At 47.9% G+C, this 25,151-nt stretch overlaps 1 long non-coding RNA gene across 1 annotated transcript in view; it reads right to left on the minus strand.

Annotated features, from left to right (window-relative positions):
- The window catches only part of LOC141257291 (uncharacterized), an 89,212-nt gene extending 64,726 nt beyond the window's left edge, over positions 1–24,486 (minus strand). Inside the window, exons 1-4 of the long non-coding RNA XR_012318046.1 lie at positions 24,389–24,486; positions 19,195–19,287; positions 17,983–18,090; positions 17,792–17,883 (exon numbers count right to left, since the gene is read on the minus strand). This is a non-coding gene — a long non-coding RNA (uncharacterized lncRNA). The remainder of the gene's footprint in view (positions 1–17,791; positions 17,884–17,982; positions 18,091–19,194; positions 19,288–24,388) is intronic.
- Between the last annotated feature and the right edge of the window lie 665 nt (positions 24,487–25,151).

Raw genomic sequence — 25,151 nt, forward strand, 5'->3', positions numbered from 1 at the left:
ACCCAGTGTAAGAAAAATTAGTTTGAGTTGAAGATCATGGTCCTCCAGCAAGACAATGACCCAAAGCACACATCCAAAAGTACACAGGAATGGTTGAAAAAGGAAAAAATGGACAGATTTAAAATGGCCAGCAATGAGTCCTGAGCTCAATCCCATTGAAAATCTTTGGGGTGAGCTGAAATCTGCCATTGGGAAAAAGAACCTGCAAACATTCAAGAGCTTGAACAAATTGCAAAGGAAGTGCGGGAGAAAATTCCAGCTGAGAAGTGCAAGAAGCTTATAGATGGCTACCAGAAACGTTTGGAGGCTGTCAGCAATGCCAAGGGGTGTGCAACCAAGTATTACTTAGGGGCGCCTTTATTGCTGAACGTGATGTTTATTTTGTTTCTTCTTTGAAATTGCAAAATAGAAGTTAAACAAACAATTTTCTATTGTTATATTACTTTGGACCACTAATTAAAAAATCCTGAGGATATAACTTTGGTACATTTCCATTTATTTCTGAAGATATTGTACAGTCTATGACAAAAATGAAGGGGGTGCCAATAATGGTGAGCAGCACTGTATAGGAGAGGGGAGTGGTCAATACTGAACAGCTGATATCATCCAAGCTGGGAAGCTACAGAGACTCCAAGCTTAACAGATTAACCCCTACACTGCTAACAGAAATCAGCACCATTTAATATGAAGGAGAAGTGCTTCTGATCGGTGCAGGAGTACATGAAATCAGATGCTGCGACCTTCTGGCCCCTCTCTGTCGTGGTAAACCTGTGACAAGTGTAATTCAAAAGTACAACTTGTCTGGAAAAAAACAAGCCCTCATACAGCTACTGAAAAAGTTATAGCTCTTGCAATAAGAGGAGGAAAAAAACAAAAGAGCAAAAACGGAAAATCGAAATGTCAGGAAGAGGTTAAAATGTAATCTCATTGAAAGAGTGGAGTGTGGACGGTGTTCCTGCATGTGCTTATTATGGAGAACTTTATCATGTCCGTAGCAGGAAATTCTCAACGCTGACCCCCTAAGTAATACAGTGTAGTGTTATTTAGAGTTTTTGTAAAGAATGAATGAAAGTATCTGCTCTACCATAAACACATGCAGATAGCGATCCAGGCCATATGATTGTCAAAGGAAATATGATGGATGACTATCTGAACGCCTGGAGCTTCCTGGTGTATCTGTCAGACAGACACTGCAAACACAATATGAATGCACCCTGTCTTGTACTAATGATGAACTACAGCTTGTTACATACTCCAGAGTTGTGCTCATTATTTTACTGATAAAGTCACTAACTATAAACTATATACATGTATATTTGTGTATGTGTATATATCTGTAACGGGTCTGGGAGGCGGAACCTCTGAGCTACTATACAAGGGGGCGGTCCTTGTAAGGGAGCGGGTGGCGACCAGGGAAGACGGGCAGGCAGTCACAGCAGGTGACCGGGACAGTCTCTGGATGAACGGGCAGGAGGTCACGGCAAGTGACCGGGGCAGTCTCTGGATGAACGGGCAGGAGGTCACGGCAAGTGACAGGGGCAGTCTCTGGGTAAAGGGTAGGTACGACCTGTGATGGCAGAGCCTCCAGGTAGGCTAGCAGGCAGATGGTTGATGTGTGTTCCCAGGTGAGCAAGCGAGAGTCTCTGGAATGGCGGGTGGTCACAGCACGTGACGGCGGAGCCTCCCGGTAGGCTAGCAGGCAGGTAACAGGTGTGCGCTCCCAGGTGAGCGGGCAGGAGTCTCTGGAATGGCAGGTGGTCACAGCACGTGACGGCGGAGCCTCCCGGTAGGCTAGCAGGCAGGTAACAGGTGTGCGCTCCCAGGTGAGCGGGCAGGAGTCTCTGGAATGGCAGGTGGTCACAGCACGTGACGGCGGAGCCTCCAGGTAGGCTAGCAGGCAGGTAGCAGATGTGCGCTCCCAGGTGAGCGGGCAAGCTGGTCCATAGACAGACTGACAGGAGTTGGAGGGCAGACCGTCAGACCTCAGGCTAGCAGGCAGGTAGCAGAGGAGCGCTCCCAGGTGAGCGGGCAAGCTGGTCCTTAGACAGACTGACAGGAGTCGGTAGGCAGACCGTCGGACCTCAGGCTAGCAGGCAGGTAAGCAGAATATCAGGCAGGAATCAGACAGCAAACTGGCAGGAATCTGGCAGGTAACTGGCAACGGGACCTGAGGGCTGAAGCAGAGTAGTGAACAGTGCAACAACATTGCTCGGGCACCTCCATTTTGGAGGAGGTGCCTTATATATGGTGAAGTCCTCCGGCCATTGGCCGGGGACTCCTTAGGACGGCGCGCGTGGCCCCTTTAAGAGGGAGGGAGCGCGCGCGCGCCCTAAGCACAGTGGCCGGGAAGGAGCGCGCGCTGCCAGCAGAGCGGGAGGAGGACGCCGGGCACGGAGCAGGGAGGTGAGGGGAACAGCGTCCCTGCCTAGCAGAGGGCAGGGACGCCGGCGCTACAATATCTATACATAGTTATACAGTTGAAACCAGAAGTTTCCATCCACTATATAGAAAGACTCATCTGCAGGTTTTTCTCAATATCTGACATGAAATCAGAATAAACCTCTCCCGTTTTAGGTCAGTTAGGATTACCAATTTTTTAAATATTTGCCAAATGCCGGAATAATGAGAGAGAGAGAATGTTTTAAGGCATTTTTATTACTTACCGCAAAGTCAGAAGTTTCCATCCATTTCATTAGTACAATGCTCAAAAAAAATAAAGGGAACATTTAAACAACAGAATATAACTCCAAGTAAATCAAACTTCTGTGAAATCAAACTGTCCACTTAGGAAGCAACACTGATTGACAATCAATGTCACATGCTGTTGTGCAAATGGAATAGACAATAGATGGAAATTATTTCCAATTATCAAGACCCCCTCAATAAAGGAGTGGTTCTGCAGGTGGGGACCACAGACCACATCTCAGTACCAATGCTTTCTGGCTGATGTTTTGGTCACTTTTGAATGTTGGTTGTGCTTTCACACTTGTGGTAGCATGAGACGGATTCTACAACCCACAGAAGTTGCTCAGGTAGTGCTGCTCATCCAGGATGGCACATCAATGTGAGCTGTGGCAAGAAGGTTTGCTGTGTCTGTCAGCGTAGTGTCCAGAGGCTGGAAGCGCTACCAGGAGACAGGCCAGTACACCAGGAGACGTGGAGGGGTCCGTAGGAGGGAAACAACCCAGCAACAGGACCGCTACCTCTGCCTTTGTGCAACGAGGAACAGGAGGAGCACTGCCAGAGCCCTGCAAAATGACCTCCAGCAGGCCACAAATGTGCATGTGTCTGCACAAACGGTTAGAAACCGACTCCATGAGGATGGTATGAGGGTCCGACGTCCACAGATGGGGGTTGTGCTCACAGCCCAACATCATGCAGGAAGCTTGGCATTTGCCACAGAACACCAGGATTGGCAAAGTCGCCACTGGCGCCCTGTGCTCTTCACAGATGAAAGCAGGTTCACACTGAGCACATGTGACAGACGTGACAGAGTCTGGAGACGCCGTGGAGAGCGATCTGCTGCCTGCAACATCCTTCAGCATGACTGGTTTGGCAGTGGGTCAGTAATGGTGTGGGGTGGCATTTCTTTGGAGGTCCGCACAGCCCTCCATGTGCTCGCCAGAGGTAGCCTGACTGCCATTAGGTACCGAGGTGAGATCCTCAGACCCCTTGTGAGACCATATGCTGGTGCGGTTGGCCCTGGGTTCCTCCTAATGCAGGACAATGCCAGACCTCATGTGGCTGGAGTGTGTCAGCAGTTCTTGCAAGATGAAGGCATTGAAGCTATGGACTGGCCCGCTCGTTCACCCGACCTGAATCCAATTGAGCACATCTGGGACATCATGTCTCGCTCCATCCACCAACGATGGAACTCCATTGCACCACAGGAGTTGGCGGATGCTTTAGTCCGGGTCTGGGAGGAGATCCCACAGGAGACCATCCGCAGCCTCATCAGGAGCATGCCAAGGCATTGTAGGGAAGTCATACAGGCACGTGGAGGCCACACACAATACTCAGCCTCATCAGGAGCATGCCCAGGCGTTGTAGGGAAGTCATACAGGCACGTGGAGGCCACACACAATACTGAGCCTCACCAGGAGCATGCCCAGGCATTGTAGGGAGGTCATACAGGCATGTGGAGCCACACACAATACTGAGCCTCATCAGGAGCATGCCCAGGCGTTGTAGGGAGGTCATACAGGCACGTGGAGGCCACACACAATACTCAGCATCATCAGGAGCATGCCCAGGCGTTGTAGGGAAGTCATACAGGCACGTGGAGGCCACACACAATACTGAGCCTCATCAGGAGCATGCCCAGGCGTTGTAGGGAGGTCATACAGGCACGTGGAGGCCACACACAATACTCAGCCTCATCAGGAGCATGCCCAGGCGTTGTAGGGAGGTCATACAGGCACGTGGAGGCCACACACAATACTCAGCCTCATCAGGAGCATGCCCAGGCGTTGTAGGGAGGTCATACAGGCACGTGGAGGCCACACACAATACTCAGCCTCATCAGGAGCATGCCCAGGCGTTGTAGGGAAGTCATACAGGCAGGTGGAGGCCACACACAATACTCAGCCTCATCAGGAGCATGCCCAGGCGTTGTAGGGAGGTCATACAGGCACGTGGAGGCCACACACAATACTCAGCCTCATCAGGAGCATGCCCAGGCATTGTAGGGAGGTCATACAGGCACGTGGAGGCCACACACAATACTCAACCTCATCAGGAGCATGCCCAGGCGTTGTAGGGAGGTCAAACAGGCACGTGTAGGCCACACACAATACTCAGCCTCATCAGGAGCATGCCCAGGTGTTGTAGGGAGGTCATACAGGCACGTGGAGGCCACACACAATACTGAGCCTCATCAGGAGCATGCCCAGGAGTTGTAGGGAGGTCATACAGGCACGTGGAGGCCACACACAATACTCAGCCTCATCAGGAGCATGCCCAGGCGTTGTAGGGAGGTCATACAGGCACGTGGAGGCCACACACAATACTCAGCCTCATCAGGAGCATGTCCAGGCGTTGTAGGGAGGTCATACAGGCACGTGGAGGCCACACACAATACTGAGCCTCATCAGGAGCATGCCCAGGCGTTGTAGGGAGGTCATACAGGCACGTGGAGGCCACACACAATACTCAGCCTCATCAGGAGCATGCCCAGGCGTTGTAGGGAGGTCATACAGGCACGTGGAGGCCACACACAATACTCAGCCTCATCAGGAGCATGCCCAGGCGTTGTAGGGAAGTCATACAGGCAGGTGGAGGCCACACACAATACTCAGCCTCATCAGGAGCATGCCCAGGCGTTGTAGGGAGGTCATACAGGCACGTGGAGGCCACACACAATACTCAGCCTCATCAGGAGCATGCCCAGGCATTGTAGGGAGGTCATACAGGCACGTGGAGGCCACACACAATACTCAGCCTCATCAGGAGCATGCCCAGGCGTTGTAGGGAGGTCATACAGGCACGTGGAGGCCACACACAATACTCAGCCTCATCAGGAGCATGCCCAGGTGTTGTAGGGAGGTCATACAGGCACGTGGAGGCCACACACAATACTGAGCCTCATCAGGAGCATGCCCAGGAGTTGTAGGGAGGTCATACAGGCACGTGGAGGCCACACACAATACTCAGACTCATCAGGAGCATGCCCAGGCGTTGTAGGGAGGTCATACAGGCACGTGGAGGCCACACACAATACTCAGCCTCATCAGGAGCATGTCCAGGCGTTGTAGGGAGGTCATACAGGCACGTGGAGGCCACACACAATACTGAGCCTCATCAGGAGCATGCCCAGGCGTTGTAGGGAGGTCATACAGGCACGTGGAGGCCACACACAATACTCAGCCTCATCAGGAGCATGCCCAGGCGTTGTAGAGAGGTCATACAGGCACGTGGAGGCCACACACAATACTCAGCCTCATCAGGAGCATGCCCAGGCGTTGTAGGGAGGTCATACAGGCACGTGGAGGCCACACACAATACTCAGCCTCATTTTGACTTGTTTTAAGGACATTACATCAAAGTTGGATCAGCCTGTAGTGTGTTTTTCCACTTTAATTTTGGGGGTGACTCCAAATCCAGGCCTAAATTGGTTAATAAATGTGATTTCCATTGATGATTTTTGTGTGATTTTGTTGTCAGCACATTCAGCTTTCTACAGAACAAAGTATTCAATGAGAAGATTTCATTCATTCAGATCTAGGATGGGTTATTTGAGTGTTCCCTTTATTTTTTTGAGCAGTGCATTTGGTGCCATTGTCCTTAGACTGAATGACTTGGGTCACACGTTTGGGATCTCCTTCCACAAGCTTCTCACAATAGTTGGTCGGAATTTGGGCCGATTCTTCCTGACAAAACTGGTGGAACTGATCCAGGGTTGTAGGTCGCCTTGCTCGCACCGGCCTTTTCACCTTGGCAATGAAACACCTTTTTATAGACCATCAGTTGAACCAGCTGATATTATTTGTCACTAAGTGACAGGATTGCTTTCTAATTACTGATACATTTCAGCTTTTTGCACCTCTCTTTCTTCATGTGTTCAATACATTTTCCCTGTGTCATTTCTCATTACACATAATTTTTGGATATCTATGGGTGATTTATTTGCCTGGGTGGACAGGATGGATTGCTACCGACGTCTGGTGAGAATTTCATGTCAATAGCACCTTTAGAAATAGATTTACTTGGTGATTTGTTCAATACTTATTTCACCCAATGTATATATGCACACACACAAACTATATACTGTACTATAAATTGTACACTCCATACTCAATCCCACAATACCCAACCCGGCACTTATGTGAGAGCTGGTCCTGTCTCATGCCTCAGGCCAAGTTCAACGTCCATAGGCCAGTGCCAGTTTTTCACCCGAACTTCCTAGTGTCCCAAAGTCCCATGAGAAGAACCCAGCTCCCCCTTTCCAACCACCCAACCTAACACCTACACCCATGTATATTATCCTTATATACAGTATATATACAACATAAATCAAAACAGTAACTATAAGCAATGACCACAACTAACAAAGCCCAAGTTTGGCATCTACTGCCCTACGATCACTGTATACTGACCAAAACAAAACAAAAATGTACAGTGTCAGCAGCAGCCCACCACCAGGAGAGGAGATGACCAGACTAGGGCACACTAAAAGAAAAGCCCCTCCAGAGAGCGGCCCTTACATAGTTTGAAAAGCCGAATAAAGACTTGCGTTCATCAAGTTCGACCTGTAAGTTCTGTAGTTGCTAAAGTTGATCCAGAGGAGGGCAAAAACCCCAAATGATTTAGCCAATCTTCACCTGAGGAAAAATTCCCTCCCGACTCTGAAACCAGCAGTCAGAATAAATCCCTGTATCAACCTACTATTTTATTCTATTTTTAAGTATATGCAGAAATCTGCCTGGTATCTAGAAAAGCATCCAGTCCCCGCTTGAACTGGTGTAGTGAATCCGACATTACCGTCTCCTCACTCAGTGAATTCCATATTCTCACTGCTCTTACCGTAAAGAACCCCTTCCTATGCTGGTGCTGAAACCTTTTCTCTTCCAGTCTTAGTGAGTGCCCTCTTGTTACCGTAATATCCCTCCTTTTGAACAAATCCCGGGCAAGGTCTCTATACTGTCCCCTAACATATTTGTACACATTTATTATGTCCCCCCTCAACCTTCTCTTTTCCAGGCTGAATAGTCCTAGTTTTGCCAACCTCTCTGGGTATTGCAGTCCCTCCATTCCCTTTATTAATATTGTTGCCCTCCTTTGTACCTTTTCAAGCTCATTTATATCCTTTCTATATATTGGGGCCCATAACTGAGCACAGTATTCCAAGTGTGGTCTGACCAGTGCTTTGTACAGTGGAAGAACAATGTTCTCATCCTTTGCAGCTATACCTCTTCTGATACATCCCATTACCCTGTTTGCCCTTACAGCAGCGGCCTGACTTTGGGCACTCCAATTTAGTTTGCTATCAATCAAGATGCCCAAGTCCTTCTCCATCTCTGAATTCCCCAATGATTTCCCATTCAGTGAGTACTGGTGACTTCCATTTTTCCTTCCCATATGTATGACCTTACATTTCTCCTCGTTAAACCTCATTTGCCATTTAATGCTCCACCTACCCAGCTTATCCAAATCCCTCTGAAGGTCTTCACTATCCTCTTTTGTATTAATTGTTTTACATAACTTTGTGTCATCTGCAAATATTGATATTTTACTATTTATCCCGTTGACTATGTCGTTAATAAAGATATTAAATAACATTGGGCCTAGTACAGACCCCTGTGGTACCCCACTAGTGACGCTTACCCAATCTGAGTATATTCCATTTATAACCACCCTCTGCCTTCTATCCTTTAGCCAGTTAGCTACCCACTTGCAGACATTTTCCCCCAGCCCCATCATTCTCATTTTGTATACCAACCTATTATGTGGCACGCTATCGAACGCTTTTGAGAAGTCGAGATACACGACATCCACTGGTTCCCCCTGATCTACTCGAGAGCTCACCTCCTCGTAGAAGTCAATCAGGTTTGTTTGGCAGGAGCGATTCCTCATGAATCCATGTTGGTTCGGGGTTAATAGATTATTAGCGTCAAGATGCTCCATGATTGCCTCATTAATAAAGCCTTCAAAAATTTTGCCCACAACGGACGTCAGACTCACCGGCCGATAGTTTCCGGCGTCACTTTTTGCTCCCTTTTTGAATATTGGCACTACATTCGCCTGTCGCCAATCAAGTGGTACAGACCCAGTCTCAACAGAGTCCTTAAATATAAGGTATAACGGTCTGTCTATCACATGACTTAGTTCCCTTAGTACCCGTGGGTGTATGCCATCAGGTCCTGGTGATTGGTTTATTTTAATGTTACTGAGGCGTTTCTGTACCCCAGCTTGGCTTAGATTTGTCATACTTAGTGGAGGATTAAGTTTGTCACTTATAATAATAATAATAATAATAGTTTATTTTTATAGCGCCAACATATTCCGCAGCACTTTACAAATTTTAGGGGGGACTTATACAGACAATACAGAATAAGCATATCTCATATTGAACGGAGTGAGGGCCCTGCTCGCGAGCTTACAGTCTATGAGGAAGTGGGGGAGACACAAAAGGTAAAAAGTACATATATTGTATAATGCAGCCTTGATATACTGAATAGGATAAATAATAATACATGGACTGGTCGTCAGCCAGTATGTGTGCAGTCCTGACAGAGGCTTTTATGTGCATGGTTGGTTTGAACCCGAAGTTGAAGAAGATTTTAATATGGGGGAAAGCTGGGATGGACAGAGTGTGTTTAGGTGATACGCCAGTCTAAAGAAATGTGTTTTTAGGGTTCGCTTGAAACTGTGGGTATTGGGAATTAATCAAACTGTCCTGGGTAGGGCATTCCAGAGAATTGGCGCAGCACGCGAGAAATCTTGGAGACGGGAGTGGGAAGTTCGGATTATGGAGGATTTTAGTTTCAAGTCATTTGCAGAACGGAGGGCACGTGTAGGGTGGTAGACTGAGACAAGGGAGGAGATGTAGGGGGGTACTGAATCATGGAGCGCTTTGTGGGTAAGCGTGATAAGTTTAAAACGAACTCTATATTGGATGGGCAACCAATGCAATGACTGGCACAGGGAAGAGGCATCTGAGTAGCGGTTGGCGAGGAATATGATCCTGGCTGCTGCGTTCAGGACGGATTGGAGAGGGGAGAGTTTAGTAAGAGGGAGACCGATTAGTAGAGCGTTGCAATAGTCAAGACGAGAATGAATAAGAGCGACAGTAAGAGTTTTTGCCGAGTCAAAGGTGAGAAAAGTCCTGATTCTTGAGATGTTTTTGAGGTGTAGATGACATGAACGAGCGAGTGATTTGATGTGAGGAGTGAAAGAAAGATCTGAATCAAAAATGACCCCAAGACAGCGGGCTTGTAGCTGGGGAGTAATGGTTGAGCCACAAACGGAGATGGCAATATCGGGCACAGGTAGATTAATGGAGGGAGGAAAGACGAGTAGTTCAGTTTTTGACAGATTCAGTTTTAGGTAGAGGGAGGACATAATGTTAGACACAGCAGAAAGACAATCACTGGTCTTTTGTAGTAATGCAGGGGTGATGTCCGGAGCAGAGGTGTATAATTGGGTGTCATCAGCATAGAGATGGTACTGAAAACCGAATCTACTGATTGTTTGTCCAATAGGAGCGGTGTATAAGGAGAAAAGAAGGGGGCCTAGGACTGATCCTTGAGGAACCCCGACAGTAAGAGGAAGTAGGGAGGAGGAGGAGCCGGCAAAAGACACAGAGAAGGAGCGGTCAGAGAGATAAGAGGAGAACCAGGAGAGAACCGTGTCCTTGAGGCCAATAGTGCGGAGCATAGTGAGGAGGAGCTGGTGATCCACAGTGTCGAATGCTGCAGAGAGATCCAGGAGAATCAGCAGGGAGTAGTGACCATTAGATTTAGCTGTTAGTAGATCATTAGAGACTTTAGTGAGGGCAGTTTCAGTAGAATGTAAAGAGCGGAAACCAGATTGTAGAGGGTCAAGAAGAGAGTTGTCTGAGAGATAGCGGATTAGACGGGAGTGGACCAGGCGTTCCAGGAGTTTAGAGATAAAGGGAAGATTGGAAACAGGTCTGTAGTTGGCCATGCAGTTCTGGTCGAGGGATGGTTTTTTAAGTAATGGTTGTATGCTGGCGTGTTTAAAAGAAGAGGGAAAGATACCAGATGAGAGGGAAAGGTTGAAAATTTTAGTTAGGTGAGAGGTGACAGCTGGAGCAAGGGACTGAAGGAGATGTGAGGGAATAGGGTCGCTGGTGCAGGTGGTAGGGCGAGAAGATGCAAGGAGCCTGATCACTTCATCTTCCGTGACTGGTTCGAAGTCAGAAAATGAGCAAGATACAATGTGGCGGGGGGGAGCATGCATAACATTTGGGGATTGGGAGAAAATTTCCTGTCGGATATGGTCAATTTTTTCTTTGAAATAGTTAGCCAGATCGTCAGCGCTGAGGTCGGTGGTCGGGGCCTGTGCTGTTTGATTGAGGAGAGAATGAAACGTGTCAAAGAGTCGTTTAGGATTATTGGAAAGTGAGATGATGAGGTTGTTAAAGTAGGTTTGTTTGGAGAGGTGAAGGGCAGAGTTATAGGTTTTCAGCATAAATTTATAGTGGAGGAAATCTTCGGGCAGATTTGATTTTCTCCACAGCCGTTCAGCGCACCTGGAGTACCTCTGGAGAAGACGTGTTTGAGGCGTGTGCCAGGGTTGTCGCCGTCTATGCCGAATTGTTCTTTGTGTAGGAGGTGCGGCTTCATCCAGGGCGCATAGCATTATTTTGTTATAATGCTTCAATGCAGATTCGGGACATGAGAGGGAGGAGATTGGGGCCAATGATGATTGCAACCTTTTTATAAATTTCTGGGTGTTAATGGCGCGTAAATTTCTATAAGTGTGGACGGTGGGAGTGTCTTGAGTAGAGTCACAGTTCTTGACAGAGAATGAAAGAAGATTATGGTCAGAGAGTGGAAGGGGAGAGTTAGTAAAGTCATGTACTGAGCAAAGCCGGGAGAAGATCAGGTCCAATGTGTTCCCGTCCTCATGTGTAGGAGAATTAGCAAGCTGTGAAAGGCCGAAGGAGGAGGTTAATGATAAAAGATGCGTGGCAGATGGGGAAAGAGGATCGCCAATTGGGATGTTAAAGTCTCCCATGATTATCGTGGGGATGTCGCAGGATAGAAAATTTGTAAGCCAGGCAGCAAAGTGATCCAGGAATTGACGGGGGGGACCTGGGGGGCGATAGACAACCGCCACTCGCAGGGAGAAGGGCCGGTAGAGTCTGACTGTGTGGGCCTCAAAGGACGGGAAGATAAGGGAGGGTACAGGGGGGATAACCTGAAAAGTACATTTTGTTGAAAGAAGCAGACCAACACCTCCACCTGATCTGTTGTCAGGTCGCGGGGTATGAGAGAAGTGTAGGCCACCATAGGAGAGAGCTGCAGCGGCGGTGGTGTCCGACTGCTGGATCCAGGTTTCAGTGAGAGCCAGAAGGTTGAGGGAATTAGAGAGGAAAAAGTCATGGATGTAAGAGAGTTTATTACAAGCTGAGCGTGCATTCCAAAGGGCACAGTTGAATGAGACAGAAGATATGCAGGGAATATTAATGAGATTAGCAGGGTTTCTGAATGTAACAGGGAAAGAGTTAGTGTTATTATTACTGGAGGGTCCTGGGTTGGGAGAAATATCACCTGCGACTAATAGAAGGAAGATACAGAGAGTGAGCAGATGATTGAGTGATTTGTGAGAGCGTTTCCTGCGTTGTATGGTGGGAATGAATGGATCTGCGTGGTATAACATTGTGAAGAGAGCATGACAACTGTACATAGGAGAAGAGAGGAGTGAGGGATTAATATGGATGAAGTGTGCCGCATTTGTGGGAGAACGGTGAATGTGGATGATTGTAGCAACCAGAGTATAAATGGCACAGATACAAATGGTGAATACTGTTTGCCAAAAAGATGACCTGGGAGCAAGTTTGTTTAATTGTCTTGCATGTCTTACCTGTCTCCTGCCCTGTCCAACTGCCATTTTCTAACTGCCAGGGCACTTTGCTAAATTATGGCACTTCGATAAAGTATGCATAAATGCTATATGCATAAATGCCCCCGCATAAATGCCTCCCCTTAACTAAGTCTCAATATATAGGGACGTATCTGCTTAGATCTGCACAGATTTAACTCATTAACAATCAATCACTAGCTTAAAAGACAACAGGAGACCATAAAGTGCCTGTTAGTTCTTTTTCCTTTGTGAAAGTTGACGAAAAAAATTTATTTAATAGATTAGCTTTATCCTCATCTTTCTCTATGATTTTGCCTTCATCACTTTTTATCGGTCCAATATTATTCGATTTAATCCTTTTACTATTTATATACGTAAAGAACAGTTTGGGATTTGATCTACTTTCCCTAGCAATACGTCTCTCTGTTTCCTCCTTTGCTATTTTTATTTGTTTTTTACAGGTTCTCGTTTTTTCCTTGTAACACATTAGTGCCTCCTTGCTGTTTTCCTGTTTTAATCTCTTGAATGCCTCTTTTTTGCTATTTAACGCCCCTTTTACGTTCTTATTCAACCATATTGGTTTCCTCTTATTTCTGGCCCTTTTATTCCCATACGGTATATACCTCTCGCACTGAGTATTCAGAATTCTTTTGAAGGTTTCCCATTTACTATTCGTATTTCCTTGATTAAGAACTTTGTCCCAGTCTATAAGTTGAAGGTTTTCTTTCAGCTGATCAAACTTCGCCCTCCTAAAGTTTAATGTTTTAGTTGTTCCCTTATTGATAACCCTACTGAAGGGCATTTTGAAATTGATAATATTATGATCGCTATTACCTAGGTGCCCCCCTATCTGTACCTCAGTTATTCTATCAGGCCTATTAGTCAATATTAAGTCCAACACTGCCTTCCCTCTCGTTGGTTCCTGCACTAGTTGGGAGAGATAATTATCCTTGATATTTGTCAAGAACCTTTTTCCTTTCTGCGATCTACAGGTTTCTGTTTCCCAGTCAATATCCGGGTAGTTGAAGTCCCCCATTACAATCACCTCATTATGTTTTGCTACTTTGTCTATTTGTCCTAATAGCAGTTTCTCATTCTCCTCTGTTATATTGGGTGGCTTATAGCAGACCCCCAGTAATATTTTATTATTATTTTTTGCCCCCTCTATCTCTACCCACATGGACTCGACCCCCTCTTCTCCCTCTCCTATATCTTCCCTTAGTCTGGGCTTTAGACGTGACTTTACATATAAGCAGACTCCTCCGCCCTTCCCCTGTTTCCGGTCCCTTCTAAATAAACTATAATCTGTTAAATTTACCGCCCAGTCGTAGCTATCGTCTAGCCAAGTCTCTGTTATACCTACGATGTCATACCTCTCCTCCGATATAAGCGCCCGCAGCTCATCCGCCTTATTGGTCAGGCTTCTTGCGTTGGTCAGCATGCAAGATAAAACTTTGGGGTTATTTAGCATCCTATTCTTCTCTAACGATCTAAATGTACTATCCCCACCCCCCTCTCCACCCTCATTATATTCACTTCTCCCCTTCCCCCTTGCTTGCCTCACATCCCACCTATTTCCTTGGTTTCCCCCCCCCGTCTCTAGTTTAAAAACTCCTCCAACCTATTAGCCATCTTCTTCCCCAGCACCGCTGCACCCTCCCCATTGAGGTGCAGCCCGTCCCTACGGTAGAGCCTGTAGCCGACAGCGAAGTCGGCCCAGTTCTCCATGAACCCAAACCCTTCTGCCTTGCACCAACTCTTTAGCCACTTATTCACCTCCCTAACCTCCCGTTGGCGCTCCTGTGTGGCTCGCGGGATTGGTAGTATTTCTGAGAAAACTACCTTGGAGGTCCTTGCCCTAAGCTTCCTACCTAGATCCCTGAAATCATTTTTAAGGACCCTCCATCTACCACTCACTTTGTCATTGGTGCCAATGTGGACCATGACCGCTGGGTCTTCGCCAGCCCCACCCAGTAACCTGTCAACCCGATCAGCGATGTGCCGGACTCGAGCGCCAGGGAGGCAGCACACCGTTCGGCGATCCCGGTCTTTGTGACAGATTGCCCTGTCTGTCCCCCTAATAATAGAGTCACCCACTACCAGGACCTGTCTAGCCTGCCCTACACTTCCCCCCTCCCCCTCATTACTGGAGCATACACTCCCCCGGCGGTCAGAGGATCTGTCGTGCTCCAATAATGCCGGTTCTGAACCAGCCTTCCTATACTTCTTCCCTCTATCCCTTCTAACCGTTACCCAGCTCCCTGCCTGTTCAGCCTGCACTTCCCCACTAAGCTCCACCCCCAGTGTTGACCCATTGAGTGTCTGCTCGGTGAGCAGCAAACTCCGTTCCATGTTGTCGATGATCCTCAGTACCGCTATCTGAGCACTTAGATCCAGGATTTGGGCTTCCAAGTGCACGATATGCTCACATCTCTCGCAGCAGTATGGATCCCTGAGCGGTAGCTCAGGGAATGCATACATTGCGCAAGATGTACACTGCACGGCTCCGGCCAACATGGACGTCATTCTAAATATGGGGATACAGTCAGTATATATGTACAAGTACAAAACACAATTATTTATATATAGGTGTATGGACGGGGATCAATTAGGGATGTGCAAGTGTATCGATTAGATATCGGCGCGGGATCAGTTAAGTATGGACGGGGGATCAATTAAGTATCAATTAAGTATGGACGGGGGATCAGCTGAGTGGGTCAGGTGGATTAATTAAGTGTGGACGGTGTGTCAATTAACTATGGACTGGGATCAATAAGTATGGACTGGGGAAATAATTAATTGTGGACTAGGGATTCAATCAATTAATTATGGACAGGGGGTTTAATTAAATAGGATGGGGGGTAAAGCAAAAAAATAGGTATGGACGGTGGGTCAATTAACTAAGGACTGGGGATCAATAAGTATCAATAATATCAATAAATATGGACTGGGGAAATAATTAATTGTGGTCTGGGGAATCAATCAATTAATTATGGACAGGGGTTAATTAAATATGGTGGGGGATAAGGCAAATAGATAGGGATTGGGGATGAGTAAAAGTGGACAAGGGGAATCTATTAAATAGGACAAGGGGGATCAATCAATTATGGGCTGGGGGGGTCAATCATTTAAATGTGGTCAGGGGGATCACTTTAATATGGACGGGGGGTGGTCGGGGATCAATTAAATGAGGACGGGGGGGTCAATATAATGTGGTCAGAGGGATCAGTTAAATATGGACGGGGGTGTTCAGGGGAATCAATTTAAATATGGACGGGGGGGTAATCAATTAAATATGGACTAGGGAATACAATACAATTACAATACAGATACAAATACAATACAGTACAGTACACACTTGGGTTCAGTAGGGCCGCTTATCGCGGCCTCCTGCCCCTCACTCACCTCCTCTAGGGACGCTGCACGCTATCACAGCGCGCTTGTCCCTCCGGTCGCCTCTTACCGGTCCTCCTGATCACCTCCTGGTAACCACCACCTGGCACCCTCCGCTGGCCGGCACTGCACGCTGCCACAGCGCTCTCTTGCGCTCGTCCCTCCGGTCGCCTCCTACTGGTCCTCCCGGTCCGCTCGGTCACCTCCGCCTGGCTCTCCTCCCTTCCCAGGAGCTCTCTCCACACACAGCACAACTCTTGCAGCACACGGCAGGCTCCGCCTCCACCACTTCCTGTCAGGCCTTCATGTGCCCAGTCTCTCTTACTCCAGAGAACGCACCTTTACCAGGTACACCGCTGTGTTAAAGGGACAATGAAGAAGCAAGTGGTCCATGCTTTCCAGCATGGTACCACAATGATCCTTGGGCAATCTCTGAACCAGGGTAGTGTACGCTGGAAGATGTCTATATGGTGTGTGAAGATCCTTCACTTGCCCACTTGTCTCCCATTCCTGGAAGGAGGGCTTAAAGAATCCCCTACAGGAAAATACCCAGGAGAATACCCACGGAGGAGCCCTCTCATTCCAGAGGTTTGCAATATTGATCTTAATGAAGGTATTCACAAGGAATACCACAAGGTTGACCATACCCAACCCTCCTAGTCTCCTCGGACAGTAAGTAACCGCTCTCTTGACCAGGTTCAGTCTATTCCCCCATTACAGTTGGAAGAACAACCTGTAGACCCGAGTCCAGAGAGGCTCTGGCAAGATACACACACTGCCCAGATAGATCAGCAAAGGGAGCAGGTAAGTTTTGATCAGGTTTAACCTTTCCCTTAGGGTCAAAGACCAAACCTTCCATTAGTTCACATTCTGAGAGTCGATCTCTAGCCTGTTGTCCCAGTTTTGTTTGGGGTAATCCCCCTGGCCAAATTCAATGCCGAGGACTTTAACAGAGAGTTAGGGACCTGGAATGGTGTCAGGGAGATCAAAATCAGGATCTGCTCCTCCCAACTAGAGACTCTCACACTTATCCTGGTTATTCTTGGACCCTGGTGCCTCGGAGTAGCGATTTACCTCTGACATCAGCCACTCTGCTTCGCAATCAGAGGACACAAACACATTGACATCATCGGCATACTGCACTCTCGATAGAGTGGCTTCCGATGCCACCTAGTCCATCACGAAGTCACACTCCATCCTTCTAGGGAATGGGTCAATTGCAAACAAGTAGAGCTGTGGGCTCAAGGTACAATCCTGGCGAACACCACACCCAACCCCAAAAGACTTTATAGAATGCAAGAGTTCAGCCATCTGGACCTGGTGATTTCTTTATGGCAAACCCTTCAATCAACAACTTCCTCTTCCCGAATTAAGTCTGTCAAAACAACAAAAGAGAGGTCTACCCCTGGTTCGGGGACAGTTTCAGCCACAAAGCCAACATGTCATCCCAATCTAGATTTCGCTTACCAAAGAGGTGTGAGTAGAAGGATTTGACAACCTTTTCAGGGACTTCGTACTGTCAACCAGACCTGTGACAACTCTACTATTTTCTGACATTGTGCAGTTTCTGTAAGACTAGGGTGAGTAGTACTTACCGCAATCCCTTTCTAAATCAAAAGATGCGTGCCTATCATACTGATACCTCATAAGCAAAGATAAAATTCTGGAGATACTCTCACGGCTACCTCTAGTGGAGACAAGATGCTTGGGTTTCCCTTTGATGCCCTCATATAGGAGGTATCTGTCTAGATTTCTGAGGTTTGAAAGCAGAAGGAAGAATCTCGCCACCCTTTACTTGAACATTCTCCGACCACTATGACTTACTACTAAAAAGATCCAACAATGGTACCTGGCTCTGAAGAAAATGCTCAAGGGGCTGGCTTATTTCTGCTTCTTCCAACAGACGAATTGAGCCTCTTCTCATCTCTGGGGTGGAAATCTCTGTAACATGCAAAGAAAACAAAATTAAACAGAACTCCAATTTAACAACAGACACGACTAAAAAGATGGTTTCCTCCTTTAAATAAAACCTACAATTACCTACATATGACCTATGTGGGCGTGGCTTGCTGTCGCGATGCGGTCCCTCTTCCCTCGGACGCACTCGGCGGCTCCGACGGGTATGATGTAGGTGCTTCATGCGTCAACCTACCGCATAGTAACAATAAACATAAGAGGCAGTTAGGTGATGGAACTTTGGATTGGGTGTTAAGCTATATTTAAAGGACACATGTTCCCCATGATGCCACTCCCCCAGATCAAGGCACATTAGCCAAAACGCGCGTAGGGGAAGTGGCACCATCGCTTGGCATATACATGTAAGTTACTATCTCTGTGCTGTATAACTCTATCCACTGCATGGTAGTTGTGGTATTATGGCTTATCCACAGTGACTATATTTTTGCACTTGGCACTTTACTAGTGTTCATGTATGTAAGCATAATTTTACTTAGTCATTTCTATCAACTTTTCTATTGAATCAATTGCCTTATGTTATGGATAGTTATATTTCTGTATCATGTACTAAAGATTATGTATCATGTATGTACACCAATCTGTGGTGCCCTTTTGGCAAAAAAAAAACACTGATCACCACTTGCCACATTAGATTTTATTGTATATGTTGTTTTTAATATCTTTATCAATTAAATTTATTTATATAATTCATAATTAGTTCTTGGTACATTGTTTTTTTTTCGTTTGATCTATCAATTACTTACATGAGTGGTGAACCACCTCGTGGCCTGGGGTTTGCTGGATGGGGACATTCACCAGTTGAGTCTCACTAGTTCTCATGCTCAGGGCGACACTATCTGTAGCTTATCTCTGGAACCTCCTCTACCTCAGAGCCTCCTAATAGACTTACTTTTGACTCTTCATGCTCATGACCCAGGAGCCATAGGTGGAAATAGACTTCCAGGGCCTCTGCCATCTCCAACCTTCCTCAATAAGTTCAGCCTCACCTCCAGGAGCACTTAGTTTTTAACATGATTAAGGGTTTCAATACCTGAAACTAGTTGTTTTATCCACTACCATGGCATCTTAAATTCACCAACTATAGAGCTTCCATTCATACCAATAAAGAAAAGTTTTTTGGGATTTCCGTGAAGCTGGATTTTTCTTTCTTTGCAATCATTTACATCCAAGGCACGGATGCTTCCTCTGCCCCGAATCTTCAAATAGTGCATGCGGGTGAACTGGGCTCCTTTCCCACACTTAGTTTTACTCCGGAAGGACCACTGTCTTGCATACCTGTCTTTTCCTTCAAGCACAACAGCCTGTGAGAGGGTGCAGAGGTAACTTCTTCCAGCAGTGAGTACAGGTGGGTAGCCTGGCATTAGTACACTGTACAGAAGGACAAGTAATAATTGAAAGATATTAGGTCTGGTTCTGCCCCTGGTCATTTTGCATCATTAGCAGAGCGTCCTGCCATTTGTTGATTGACCCAATCATGGGTGGATCTGATTCAAGCGCGTCAATCTTTTGTATTATAAGGAGGTTCTGGGTCAGTATTAGAAGGGATCAAGGGCAATTATTATAAGGAGGCACAAAGGGACACTATTTCAATAGTGTGCTGAATAATTGTAAGGAGGTGCTGGGAAGCATTATTCCTATAGGAAAGTACAGAAGAAACAATATTACTGTGTAGGGGCACAGAGGGGGCACTGCTATTGTGTGGGGCATAAAAGGAGGGTAATATTACTGCACAGGGCACAGAGGGACATTATTACTGTCTAGGGCACTGGTTATAGCACTATATGGTTCATGTAGAGGTGGGAATGTGAGGACGGGCCTGGAAAAGTAATAAGTCAAGGATGTTTCTGTTACACTAGATGGTGGCCCGATTCTAACGCATCGGGTATTCTAGAATAGGTATGCGGCCGACCGGGCGCAATCAGCAGAGCGGTATTTAAATTTGGCGCCAAAATCGCTGATTGGTCGAGGCCAGCAACCGCGACCAATTAGCAAAGCGGTGTTAAAATTTGGTGCCTATATCGCAGATTGGTCACGGCCGGCGGTCGCGACTAATCAGCAGAGCGGGGTTTAAATTTGGCGCCAATAATGCTGATTGGTCGCGGCCAGCGAACGTGACCAATCAGCAGAGCGGGGTTTAAATTTGGCGGCAATAATGCTGATTGGTTGCGGCCGGCGGTCGCGACCAATCAGCAGAGCGTTCTTTAAATTTGGCGCCAATAATGCTGATTATTTGTGACCGGTAACCGCAACCAATGAGCAGAGCAGTGTTTAAATATGGCGCCAATATCGCTGATTGGTCGTGGTGGCCGGCAGCGACCAATCAACGAAGCGGTGTTTAAATTTGGCGCCAATATCGCTGATTGGTCGCGGCCGGTGGTTGCGACTAATCAGCAGAACGAGGTTTAAATTTGGAGCCAATACTGCTGATTGGTCGCGACCAGAGACCGCGACCAATCAGCAGAGCGGTGTTTAAATTTAGCACCAATATTGCTGATTGGTCGCGGCCGGAGACCGTGACTAATCAGCAGAGCGGTGTTTAAATTTGGCGCCAATACTGCTGATTGGTCGCGGCCGGAGACCGCGAGCAATCAGCAGAGCGTTGTTTAAATTTGGCACCAAAATCGCTGATTGTACGCGGCTGGCAGTCGCGACCAATCAGCAGAGCGGGGTTTAAATTTGGCGCCAATACTGCTCATTGGTCGCGGCCGACGACCGCGACCAATCAGCAGAGCGGTGTTTCAAATTGGCACCAAAATCGCTGATTGGTCGCGGCCGTCCACCGCAACCAATCAGCAGAGCGTTGTTTAAATTTGGCTCCAATCTCACTGATTGGCTGCGGCTAGCAGCCGTGACCAATCAGCAGAGCGTTGTTTAAATTTGGCGCCAATCTCGCTGATTGGTCGCGTCTGCCGTCCGCGACCAATCAGCAGAGCGTTGTTTAAATTTGGCGCCAATCTCGCTGATTGGTCACGTCTGGCGTCCGCGACCAATCAGCAGAGCGTTGTTTAAATTTGGCGCCAATCTCGCTGATTGGTCGCGTCTGGCGTCCGCGACCAATCAGAAGAGAGTTGTTTAAATTTGGCGCCAATCTCGCTGATTGGTAGCGGTCGCCGGCGGCCGCGACCAATCAGCACAGCGGTGTTTAAAATTAGCGCCAATCTCGCTGATTGGTCGCGGCCGGCCACCGCGACCAATGAGCAGAGCGGCGTTTAAATTTGCCGCCCATGTCGCTGATTGGTCGCGGTCGGCCACCGCGACCAATGAGCAGAGAGGCGTTTAAATTTGCCACTGATATCGCTGATTGGTAGAGGTGGCCGGCCGCGACCAATCAGCAGAGCGGCGTTTAAATTTGCCGCCCATCTCGCTCATTGGTCGCGGCCGGCCACCGCGACCAATCAGCAGAGCGGCGTTTAAATTTGCCGCCCATCTCGCTCATTGGTCGCGGTCGGCCGGCCACCGCGACCAATCAGCAGAGTGGCGTTTAAATTTGCCGCCCATCTCGCTCATTGGTCGCGGTGGCCACCGCGATTAATCAGCAGAGTGGCGTTTAAATTTGGCACCAAAATCGCTGATTGTACGCGGCTGGCGGTCGCGACCAATCAGCAGAGCGGGGTTTAAATTTGGCGCCAATACTGCTCATTGGTCACGGCCGACGACCGCGACCAATCAGCAGAGCGGTGTTTCAAATTGGCACCAAAATCGCTGATTGGTCGCGGCCGGCCACCGCAACCAATCAGCAGAGCATTGTTTAAATTTGGCGCCAATCTCAGATTGGCCGCGGCTAGCAGCCGCGACCAATCAGCAGAGCGTTGTTTAAATTTGGCGCCAATCTCGCTGATTGGTCGCGGTGGCCGGCCGCGACCAATCAGCAGAGCGGCGTTTAAATTTGCCGCCCATCTCACTCATTGGTCGCGGCCGGCCACCGCGACCAATCAGCAGAGTGGCGTTTAAATTTGCCGCCCATCTCGCTCATTGGTCGCGGCCGGCCACCTCGACCAATCAGCAGAGCGTTGTTTAAATTTGGCGCCAATCTCGCTGAATGGTCGCGTCTGGCGTCCGCGACCAATCAGCAGAGCGCTGTTTAAATTTGGCGCCAATCTCGCTGATTGGTCGCGGCCGGCCACCGTGAGAAATCTGCAGAGCGGCGTTTAGATTTGCTGCCCATCTCGCTGATTGGTCGCGGCCGGCCACCGCGACCAATCAGCAGAGCGGCGTTTAAATGTGCCGCCCATCTCGCTGATTGGTCGCGGCCGGCCACCGCGACCAATCAGCAGAGCGGCGTTTAAATGTGCCGCCCATCTCGCTGATTGGTCGCGGCCGGCCACCGCGACCAATGAGCAGAGCGGCGTTTAAATTTGCCGGCCATCTCGCTGATTGGTCGCGGCCGGCCACCGCGACCAATGAGCAGAGCGGCGTTTAAATTTGCTGCTCATCTCTCTGATTGGTCGCGGTCGGCCACCGCGACCAATCAGCTGAGCGGCGTCTAAATTTGCCGCCGATATCGCTGATTGGTCGCGGTGGCCGGCCGCGAACAATCAGCAGAGCGGCGTTTAAATTTGCCGGACATCTCGCTGATTGGTCGCGGTGGCCGGCCGCGACCAATCAGCACAGCGGTGTTTAAATTTAGCGCCAATCTCGCTGATTGGTCGCGGCCGGCCACAGCGACCAATCAGCAGAGCGGCGTTTAAATGTGCCGCCCATCTCGCTGATTGGTCGCGGCCGGCCACCGCGACCAATGAGCAGAGCGGCGTTTAAATTTTCCGGCCATCTCGCTGATTGGTCGCGGCCGGCCACCGCGACCAATGAGCAGAGCGGCGTTTAAATTTGCCGCCGATATCGCTGATTGGTCGCGGTGGCCGGCCGCGACCAATCAGCAGAGCGGCGTTTAAATTTGCCGCCCATCTCGCTGATTGGTCGCGGTGGCCGGCCGCGATTAATCAGCAGAGCGGCGTTTAAATTTGCCGGACATCTCGCTGATTGGTCGCGGTGGCCGGCCGCGACCAATCAGCAGAGCGGCGATTAAATTTGCCGCCCATCTCACTCATTGGTCGCGGCCGGCCACCGCGACCAATCAGCAGAGCGGCGTTTAAATTTGCCGCCCATCTCGCTCATTGGTCGCGGTGGCCGGCCGCGATTAATCAGCAGAGCGGCGTTTAAATTTCCCGGCCATCTCGCTGATTGGTCGCAGTGGCCACCGTGACCAATCAGCAGAGCGGCGTTAAAATTTGCCACCCATCTCGCTAATTGGTCGCGGCCGGCCACCGCGACCAATCAGCGTCGTATTAGTGTGGGCCCGGGAGCGGCGCTGCTTGTGCGGCTCCGTATTAGCGAGGATCGGGGAGCGGCGCTGCCTGTGCGGCTCCTTCTGCTGCGAGAAGCCAGGAGATGAGCGGCTGCTCGCAGCAGAAGCATCCCGACCGGCGGTGCCGCTCCTCGGTCCTCCGTTCACACTTGTTGTCGGGAGAACAGCAGGCCAAGACGCTGATCTTCCGACGTTAGCCGCATGGAGGTCAGCGGCGCCGTCGGGGTAGTTGTGCTGCTAGCGCCGCTCATCTCCCCGCTGCATTGCCACTGACCTCGGTCCGCCAGATGAGCCGCTAACGGCCGCCATCTTTTTTCAGAAATCAAGCGGCGCTGATTGGCCGCTGCCGGACCAATGAGTGACGCGGGATTTCCAGGACAGACAGACAGACAGACAAATAGACGGGATAAGACAATTATATAGTAGATTTTGCAGGGACGAGTTATGGATCGAAGAAGAGGTCATGGAGGTCTGGGCCGAATGAATAAGAAAAGAGAAAATGAATAACAAAAATCAACAAGAACGTAACTGGGGAGAACCTGTACAGTACACACATATATGGTCTGCAGAGCACTGGTGTAGACCTGATATTACCATTTGCTTATACACCATACTCATTGGGTACTACTACCCAATGAGTTCAAGAAGTGACACACATATGTTTCAATAAAATATACATTTTATTAATAAATTCTAAAACCATATATTAAAACAGAAAGGAACTAAAAAGTACACTGGGGCACAATCATTAATGCATTCTATAGCATTGGGCACAATTGGACAATAGTCTAAAAGGGAGGTATAGATGTGCTTAAATAAAATTATATGCAAATATACCCGTCCTTCTACAATAGGAAATCACTGCATAAAGGGTAAATATCCTAGTTGTCACTGCTAGAAGTCTATACTGCAGATAATCACCATTGAGGGGAAAGGTCTCCACATATATAAATAAGAGCGATAATCAGATCACTAATAACATCAGTTCCTCATAAAGTACAAGACACAAGGTCTATATCCTGTATCAATTTAAGAAAAATTACTCTCTATATTTATCAACCATATCCTCATACCATAATGGTGAGCATAGTAATGAGCGCGGCTATCTCCTCGCGCTGATAAGAGTAAATTGCTTATACAAAGGACCAAGGTCAAAATGCTATTTACCTAGTGTACAGTAGTTGCTTAATGTAGATCTGCTCCTCAGTGTAGCCCCGCCGCGCACGTTTCGCCCTGTTTGCTTCTTCCGGGGGCGTGTCTATATTACGGAAGGTGGGTGTTTAAATACCTCAATGGTGATTATCTGCAGTATAGACTTCTAGCAGTGACAACTAGGATATTTACCCTTTATGCAGTGATTTCCTATTGTAGAAGGACGGGTATATTTGCATATAATTTTATTTAAGCACATCTATACCTCCCTTTTAGACTATTGTCCAATTGTGCCCAATGCTATAGAATGCATTAATGATTGTGCCCCAGTGTACTTTTTAGTTCCTTTCTGTTTTAATATATGGTTTTAGAATTTATTAATAAAATGTATATTTTATTGAAACATATGTGTGTCACTTCTTGAACTCATTGGGTAGTAGTACCCAATGAGTATGGTGTATAAGCATTTGAAATGTTGAAGTGCTAAACAATATATTTTTGGACGCTTTTGAAAGTAAACTGATATTACCATTATATGGTCACTGTATGGTGGTTATAACAGTCCTAGTGCAGTTGTTTTGGATAATCACTACGGCGGTATTATCACTACTGTATATGCTGGTGATATATGGTTATGATCTGGTGGTATTTATCTGTTATATTGTATTATTATATCTTATATAGTGGTATTATTGGAAATATAGGTAGTAGTCTTGATTTTCTGCAGGCAGGGTACTGTAAGTAATAGAGACCCTAATCTGGGGAGGGTGCAGGTACC

The sequence above is a fragment of the Phyllobates terribilis genome, unplaced genomic scaffold (genome assembly GCF_046119375.1).
Source record: "Phyllobates terribilis strain yellow unplaced genomic scaffold, ASM4611937v1 Scaffold_3__8_contigs__length_932513732, whole genome shotgun sequence".
Taxonomy (NCBI): domain Eukaryota; kingdom Metazoa; phylum Chordata; class Amphibia; order Anura; family Dendrobatidae; genus Phyllobates; species Phyllobates terribilis.